The sequence below is a fragment of the Caretta caretta genome, chromosome 1, assembly GCF_965140235.1.
Source record: "Caretta caretta isolate rCarCar2 chromosome 1, rCarCar1.hap1, whole genome shotgun sequence".
NCBI lineage: Eukaryota > Metazoa > Chordata > Testudines > Cheloniidae > Caretta > Caretta caretta.
Window position 1 is genome coordinate 257,258,188 of NC_134206.1, and position 8,677 is coordinate 257,266,864.

At 45.1% G+C, this 8,677-nt stretch overlaps 1 long non-coding RNA gene across 1 annotated transcript in view; it reads left to right on the forward strand.

The window, feature by feature from the left end:
* Window positions 1-8,200, forward strand: part of LOC142070681 (uncharacterized) — a 60,369-nt gene extending 52,169 nt beyond the window's left edge. The window contains exon 2 of the long non-coding RNA XR_012666644.1: window positions 7,522-8,200. This is a non-coding gene — a long non-coding RNA (uncharacterized LOC142070681). The remainder of the gene's footprint in view (window positions 1-7,521) is intronic.
* The last annotated feature ends 477 nt before the right edge of the window (window positions 8,201-8,677 follow it).

Consider the following 8,677-nt stretch of genomic DNA (forward strand, 5'->3'; position numbering starts at 1 on the left):
CGTCTCTTTCCTCATTTGCTTTCTAATCCTTTCATATCCATTACACACAAGTATCTTTCAGACTCATTCCAAATGGCATCTGATAACTGTGTTAGGTTTTTAGCATCTAATTGTATCGTCCAAGTACCGAGCAAATACTCTAGAGTATTTAGAGTACATGAGTGGAATGGATTTGCATAGTCAGCAGTCAGATCCCCCATACTCCACTCTAGAATAATGGGCCTGGATTGGTTTTGTTCTGACTGTGATATTACCTCAAGGAGGGGAAATAAAACTGCTTTGCAAAGATCCCAGAGGTTGAAGGATAGGAGAAGTGTGTGCAAGGTTTTCTCAAGAAAATATTAAGTGTTTTTTTCTTTTCTGAGTAATCTGCTTGAAAACTTGTAAGTAAGAATATGAAATTAAATATGGTGAATATGCTGAGGGGTAGTCCTTGGAGAAACCTTATCTACCCTAAATAGTCAAACACATCAGCTTTGTGTGCATGATGGCAATTTCTGCACTACATATATTCAATTTGTTCTTGTATCTACAATATTATCTTCCATAACAAATGGTAAACTGCACTACATACTTCAGTAAATACTATTTTGAATCAACAGAAATAGCTTTAGTGTGCACTTTAGTGCATAATAATGCAGCAGTGAAATATTGCCCTTGCCCAGCTGTGGAGTGGTGTGAAGTTCACATCCTCTTTGGGAGATTGGGGTCTGCGGGTCCATCTCTGAAGACCATCAGGGAGGGTGAGAACTGCTCTGGTGATTCTCAGTCTGGGGGAGGGACAAGGGTATCTCTCATTCCGAGGTGACTGAAGTTAAATAAGAAGGACAGATAGCATAGGCGCCAACTCCGTTGTTACTCCGGCGCTGGAGCACCCATGGGGAAAAAATGGTGGGTGCTTAGCATCCACCAGCAGCCCCCCTAATCAGTGCCTCTCCCTCCCCCGCAGCGCCTCCCACCCACTGTGGACCAGCTGTTCTGCTATGTGCAGGAGGCGCTGGGTGGGAGGGAGAGGAGCGGGGATGGGGCGTGCTCGGGGGAGGGGATGGGACAGGGTGGGAAGAGGCAGGATGGGCATGGGGTCGTAGGGGCAGGGCCTGGGGCAGAGTGGGGGGTTAAGCACCTCCTGGCACAGTAAAAAGTCAACACTTCTGGTGGATAGTTTTATTTTTCCTGCAGTGCTGAGTGAAGGGGTGGGAGATGAGTGGAAACCTATGATGAAATATCAGTAAAGAATGTGAAACCCATCTGTTGGGATAGGGGAGCCCTAATATAAATCAAACAAATTTGCTGGGCTGCAAATTCTCACCCAACTGAGGTGGACTTTGAAATATTCAAGAAACAGCATATGGCACCAGAAGGACATTTGTACTGTAAAAAATCATTGCCCCCATTGCGCTATGCTCTGCTTTTTGGATGCCATTCCCTGCGTAAACACTGTGTATCATAGGGCAGAACTTTCCGGTCACACTTTAAGGCCTTAACACAATTCAGCCACGCCCTATGAATGTGCAATGTGTTTTTGTGAGAGAGAAGCAGCAGTGACATGCATATCATGGATCTTTTTACACATGTCCGGCTTTCATTGTGCTTTTTGTTCCACATACTTCAAGTATGGTTGATTTTAATTCTAGAGACCAAGTTCTCTGCTGTAAATGGGCAAAACTCCATTGCAGTAAGCGGTGTTGCACCATGTACACCAGTAGAGAATTTGGCTCTAGACCTTTCTTTCTATGCAGGGTTCCCTCTTCATTCCAGCTGCCTCCCTTACTAGCCTAAATCCTCACCACCACTCTCTCTAACCCCCACATCACAGTGAAGGCCGACAAACCATAGAGGGCTGGATGAAGTCGTTAAAGAGTCCCTGTAGAACAGGTGACAAAGAGGTAACCAAAGCTCACTAAGTCAATGAGAGTATTTCTATTCACCTCAGTGAGTACTGGATCAGGCCCATAGTTTTCTTTTACCATGTCTGCTTCCATTAATGGTTCAAACCCACCTTGAGCTCTGTACAAAGTAAAGGGAAAGACTGTGTTAACATGATATTGTGATTGAGATTTTGCATGCCAATAATCTAGGAAATTCGAATGTAGGAGTCCCATACAAACTACTTGGGACCCTTGGTGTGTATGTATAATTTGTAGTATATAAAATGTAGTGCCTTAATATATACATGTAATGTGGCTGAGTTACACTGAGTGTGTGAAACAAAACTTGGAATTTCCTGTCTTGCATGTGTGCAAATACTTATCTATAACATTGCAATAACTGCCCCCCATATACATTAATTTTTCTCCTTTTTTAAAAAGGAGAGAGAACTGGAATTGATCACACATTCATATCAGGGTGGGGCAACTCGTGCTTTCAGTTACACCCAATCACAATCCAGTGGAGTACAACAGAGTGCAAAATGTGGCACACTGTAGAAAAGGTTCTATGGTCCAGTGGCTAGTGCATTGGACTGTGAGTTGGGAGAGATGGGTTCTGTTCCTGACTCTGCCAATGATCTTGGGCAAGTCATTTTGCCTTTGTGTGCCTCAGTTTTCCCTATTTGTAAAATCAAGGTAATGATACTGCCCTCCTTTCTAAAACACTTTGAGGTCTATAGAAGAGAAGTGCTATATAAGAGCTAGGTGTTGTTATTTAAATGATTGTGCTGTCTTTATAATTATTTGCTCATAGCTGTACAAGACATAAACACCCTCACAAAAATAGCCCTGCCTTAAGGATCTTAAAGTCTAAACAAACAACACTCAGAGGAGGGTTATCTTACTGTTTTAAAAAAAATTATTACATAGAGTGACTGTTTGTAATAACCTAACTAAGGCCACAAGCTAAACCAATATAAACTGAATTAAGAGGGTCTATGCTAGAGGGTTGCGCCAGTTTAAATTAATTTCTAAACCAATTTATTTAAATTGGTGCAACATTTGTGTGTAGAGAAGACCTAAGTGTTGTGCTTTGTGAACACAATGAGTCTTATGGAGAGAACTGAAAGAAGAAAGGACCAGTTTTTGCACTCAGTTATACCCATTGAGATAAGGACGAGAGTTCCAGACATAAGAGCAGAATTTGGCTTTGTTTGGCACTTTCGTATTCAAGGTATCCCCAAAGCACTCTTCAGTAATAAGTTGGATGCTGATACTGCAGTGACTGCATAGACAAACACAGTGGCTGTTAATTCAGCAGCAATACCTCCAGCAGAGCTTTGGATAGAGGGAAAGTTGGCAAAATGCCCTAGAATCTGCTTCTTCTAGATATCCCTGTGGATGGCCTTTTGCCCTGATTAAGAATTCTGAATTGAGAGAAGACACCCCTACAATCGTAACATTGCTAGTTAGGAAGCTACATATCTTCTTACTTATATGGGACAGGTCCTACAAGGTTGGAAGGTGACTCTGTACCAGGATAGGTACAGAACCCAGGGTTGGTAACAGGCCAACATATCCAGCATGTGTAGCTGGTATGGAATGAGCATGCTACAGTAGATCCCAAGATCAAGCAGTGGTGAAGGACTTCATACCTTTTTGTATGCTTGACAGCTAAAAAGGGACCAAAGGCTGTTGTCAGATAAGCAAACAGCCAGAATCAGCATGCAATTGTGACACACACAAAGACCTATGTTCCAGTACATCACCTGAGGGCATCCCAATTATGTGAAATTACCATCCCCACTAAGCAGCAGCTATAGCTATTAAATGTCATTAGCTTTAAATTAGATTTTCTCCCAGAGATGTCCTGATTAAATGGATTTCATGATTAACTACAAGTGACGTGTATTTTAATATACTATGTTACAGTATACATATAATTTTTCTAATTGTATTGTTTCTTTTACTCCAAATTTCTTGCTGACAGAGTCAAGTCCTCAGCTAAAGCATTAAGTGCAAAAGCTTTCATAAAAATCTTCTAATCTCAGTAGCCTTAACATTGTCTGTCATTGTGATCTCCTATTAGAGCTAAGAAAACTGGATGTAAAAGGCATGCAGGGAATGTGGTATATGCAGAGTTAAAGCTAACCTAGTCCATTTGGGGATTTTAAAAAGGCTTTCTTGGCAGATAAGCTGCTGAATGGGAGGTGCAAACCACATCCTGTGAAATAATTAAATATGTGTTCACATAACACAACAACCAGGGGTCACCCAATGAATTAATAGGCAGCGATTTAAAAAAACAAACAAAAATAAACACTTCTTCAAACAAAGCAGAAGTCTAGACATCCAATGAGTGGAACTCATTGCCAGGGGATGTTGTAAAGGCCAAAAGTACAACTGGGCTCAAAACAGAATTAGATGAGCTCACAGAGGGTGGGTCCATCAATGGCTATCAGCCAAGATGATCAGGGACACAACCCTATGCTCTGGGTGTCCCTAAACTCGGACTGCCAGAAGCTGGGGTTGGACAACGAGATGGATCACTCAATAATTTCCCTGTTTGATTCATTTCTTCTGAAGCATCTGGCCAGTCAGTCAGAGACTGGATACTGGGCTAGATGGACCATTGGTCTGACTCAGTACGGCCATTCTTATGCTTATATGTGTTTTTAATTCTTTGTAACAATTCCTGTTTATACAAACTCCTACATCACAGATGATGTGATACAGAAATGAAAGGCCTAATTCAGGGCACCACTTAAGCCCATGCTTCATTTCAGGCATGTGCTTATGTTCAAACAATGTCCCTGGAGCACAGCCAGAACTTCTTGCTTAGCTGGTCAATTTTTTTCCATTTTTTCGACTTTTAGCACACTAGCTACCTCAGAGCTAGCGCAAATATATTTACTCAAACTGGGAATCACACCACCAGCACCAAGTGTAGCCGTACCCTCAAAGCACTTTATAATGGAGATTAGTATCATTATTCCCATTTTACAGATGGGGAAACTGAGGCACAATGATGGGAATTGACTTGCTCAAGGTTACCCAATGGCAGAGGTGGGAATAGAACCCAGGTTTTCTGAGTCCTTGTCCAGTGCCCTATCTAAAGTGCATAAAGCTAGTGCAAGGAGTTTGAGCAGAGATATTCATCCTGAAATGGTAGCGCAGAAGGTGCTGTGGAAATCATTTGGGCTGACACTGAGAACAATCAGATGAAACATCTCATGTATTTGTGGTGGAAGCAGAAAAGGTGCTACGTGTCACTCTGCTGTATGGAGGACGCTTGCATAGCACATGTGCTTGGCCCTAACCAGAGCTATCAGTCAGACTCCTCTTGAGTCAAACAAAATATTAGTGCTTTCAGGGGTACTTATTTGTCACAAACTTTCCTCTTGCAGAAACCATAAGACGAAGTTTCCCCAAATATTCTTGTACGGCATAAAAGCCCTTTCTCCCTTGTGATTTCCCACAGCTGCCTCAGATATTCATTGGAACTGATGTAACCTGGGAGTAGAGAATGATGAGGTTGTCTGTAAGGCACACATCCGGGAGATACCCCTCTTATCCCACCCCTTCCTTACCTTCATGCCTGCACAACAGCTTTTTCAATAGTCTACTTTACCTCGGGTTAACACCTCTCTCAGGAACGCGTATGTAATTCATTCAGGGCGTGACCTTCAGTGAATGCTGCTGGGTGCTCAGCATTTCTGAGACTCAGGGCCACTTATTTGGGTGCCTAAAAATGGAGTCAGGAGCCCAACTTGAGGCACCCATTCTTTTCTAAATCCTGGCCTAGATAATGAGAATGTTCTTGGGGATATCAACCTCCTTGTTACCATCCAGGGTCATCAAACTCTGCCCCACCATCAGCTGCCTGTGCTTGTTTTTCCCCTTCTTCCTCCTCCTCTCCTACCTTTGTCTTCTTCAACCACTTCCAGCTGCACATCGGCACTTATACCACCCCTTCCCCTTGAAAAAACTGCCTTCAGTCAAACTTCTCTTAAAGATTCAGGAAGTCCTAATCACTTTACCCATGATGACTCCAGGTCTTTGCCGTCGATGTGTTATCTGGCTTGTGAGACAAAGTGAGGTAATATCTTTTATTGGACCAACTTCTGTTGGTGATTGTGTAAGCAGAGTCTGAGCCCTGGTCTACACTAGGAGTTGAGGTTGAATTTAGCAGCGTTAAATCGATTTAACCTTGCACCCGTCCACACGACGAAGACCTTTTTTTCGACTTAAAGGGCTCTTAAAATCTATTTCCTTACTCCACCCCCAACAAGGGGATTAGCGCTGAAATCGGCCTTGTTGGGTCAAATTTGGGGTACTGTGGACACAACTAGACGGTATTGGCCTCCGTGAGCTGTCCCAGAGTGCTCCATTGTGACTGCTCTGGACAGCACTCTCAACTCAGATGCACTGGCCAGGTAGACAGGGAAAGGCCCGCGAACTTTTGAATTTCAATTTCCTGTTTGGCTAGCGTGGCAAGCTGCAGGTGACCATGCAGAGCTCATCAGCAGAGGTGACCATGATGGAGTCCCAGAATCGCAAAAGAGAGAGCTCCAGTATGGACCGAACGGGAGGTACGGGATCTGATCGCTGTATGGGGAGAGGAATCCATGCTATCAGATCTATGTTCCAGTTTTCAAAATGCCAACACATTTGTCAAAATCTCCCAGGGCATGAAGGACAGAGGCCATAATAGGGACCCGAAGCAGTGCCGTATGAAACTTAAGGAGCTGAGGGAAGCCTACCAGAAAACCAGAGAGGCGAACGGCTGCTCCGGGTCAGAGCCCAAAACGTGCCACTTCTATGATGAGCTGCATGCCATTTTAGGGGGTTCAGCCACCACTACCCCAGCCGTGTTGTTTGACTCCTTCAATGGAGATGGAGGCTACACGGAAGCAGGTTTTGGGGACGAGGAAGATGGCTCACAGCAAGCAAGTGGAGAAACCGGTTTTCCCAACAGCCAGGAACTGTTTCTCACCCTGGACCTGGAGCCAGTACCCCCCGAACCCACCCAAGGCTGCTTCCCGGACCTGCCAGGCGGAGAAGGGACCTCTGATGAGTGTACCTTTTAAAATACTATACATGGTTTAAAAGCAAGCATGTTTAGTGATTAATTTGCCCTGGCATTCACGGCTCTCCTGGATGTACTCCCAAAGCCTTTGCAAAAAGTTTCTGGGGACGGCAGCCTTATTCCATCCACCATGGTAGGACACTTTACCACTCCAGGCCAGTAGCACGTACTCGGGAATCATTGTAGAACAAAGCATTGCAGTGTATGTTTGCTGGCGTTCAAATAACATCCGTTCTTTATATTCTCTGTATTATCCTCAGGAGAGTGATATCATTCATGGTCACCTGGCTGAAATAGGGTGCTTTTCTTAAGGGGACATTCAGAGGTGCCCGTTCCTGCTGGGCTGTTTGCCTGTGGCAGAACAGAAATGTTCCCCGCTGTTAGCCACGGGGAGGGTGGAGGGGCTAGCCACGCGCTGGGGGGAGGCAAAATGCGACCTTGGAACAAAAGCACATGTGCTATCTATGCAATGTTAACAGCAAGGTTTACCGTGAAAGAGTGTACCCATTGTTCTATAAAATGTGTCTTTTAAAATACCACTGTCCCTTTTTTTTTCTCCACCAGCTGCATGTGTTTCAAGGATCACAGGATCTTCTCCTTCCCAGAGGCTAACAAAGATTAGAAGGTGAAAAAAACGCACTCGCGATGAAATGTTCTCTGAGCTCATGCTGTCCTCCCACACTGACAGAGCACAGACGAATGCGTGGAGGCAGACAATGTCAGAGTGCAGGAAAGCATAAAATGACCGGGAAGAGAGGTGGCGGGCTGAAGAGAGTAAGTGGTGGGCTGAAGAGAGGGCTGAAGCTGAAAGGTGGCGGCAGCGTGATGAGAGGAGGCAGGATTCAATGCTGAGGCTGCTGGAGGATCAAACTAATGTGCTCCAGCGTATGGTTGAGCTGCAGGAAAGGCAGCAGGTACACAGACCACCTCTACAGCCCCTGTGTAACCAACTGCCCTCCTCCCCAAGTTCCATAGCCTCCTCACCCAGATGCCCAAGAACACGGTGGGGGGGCCTCTGGCCACCCAGCCACTCCACCCCAGAGGATTACCCAAGCAACAGACGGCTGGCATTCAATAAGTTTTAAAGTTTTAAACTTTTAAAGTGCTGTGTGGCCTTGTCCTTCCCTCCTCCACCACCCCTCCTGGTGCTTCTCTCCTCCACCACCCCTCTTGGGCTACCTTGGTAGTTATCCCCCTATTTGTGTGATGAATTAATAAAGAATGCATGAATGTGAAGCAACAATGACTTTATTGCCTCTGTAAGCGGTGATCGAAGGGAGGAGGAGAGGGCAGCTGGCTTACAGGGAAGTAGAGTGAACCAAGGGGTGGGGGGTTTCATCAAGGAGAAACAAACAGAACTTTCACACCATAGCCTGTCCAGTCATGAAACTGGTTTTCATAGCTTCTCTGATGCACACCGTGCCCTCCTGTGCTCTTCTAACTGCCCTGGTGTCTGGCTGTGCGTAACCAGCAGCCAGTCGATTTGCCTCAACCTCCCACCCCGCCATAAACGTCTCCCCCTTGCTCTCACAGATATTGTGGAGCGCACAGCAAGCAGTAATAACAGTGGGAATATTGGTTTTGCTGAGGTCTAACCGAGTCAGTGAACTGCGCCAGCGCGCCTTTAAACATCCAAATGCATATTCTACCACCATTCTGCACTTGCTCAGCCTGTAGTTGGACAGCTCCTGACTACTGTCCAGGCTGCCTGTGTATGGCT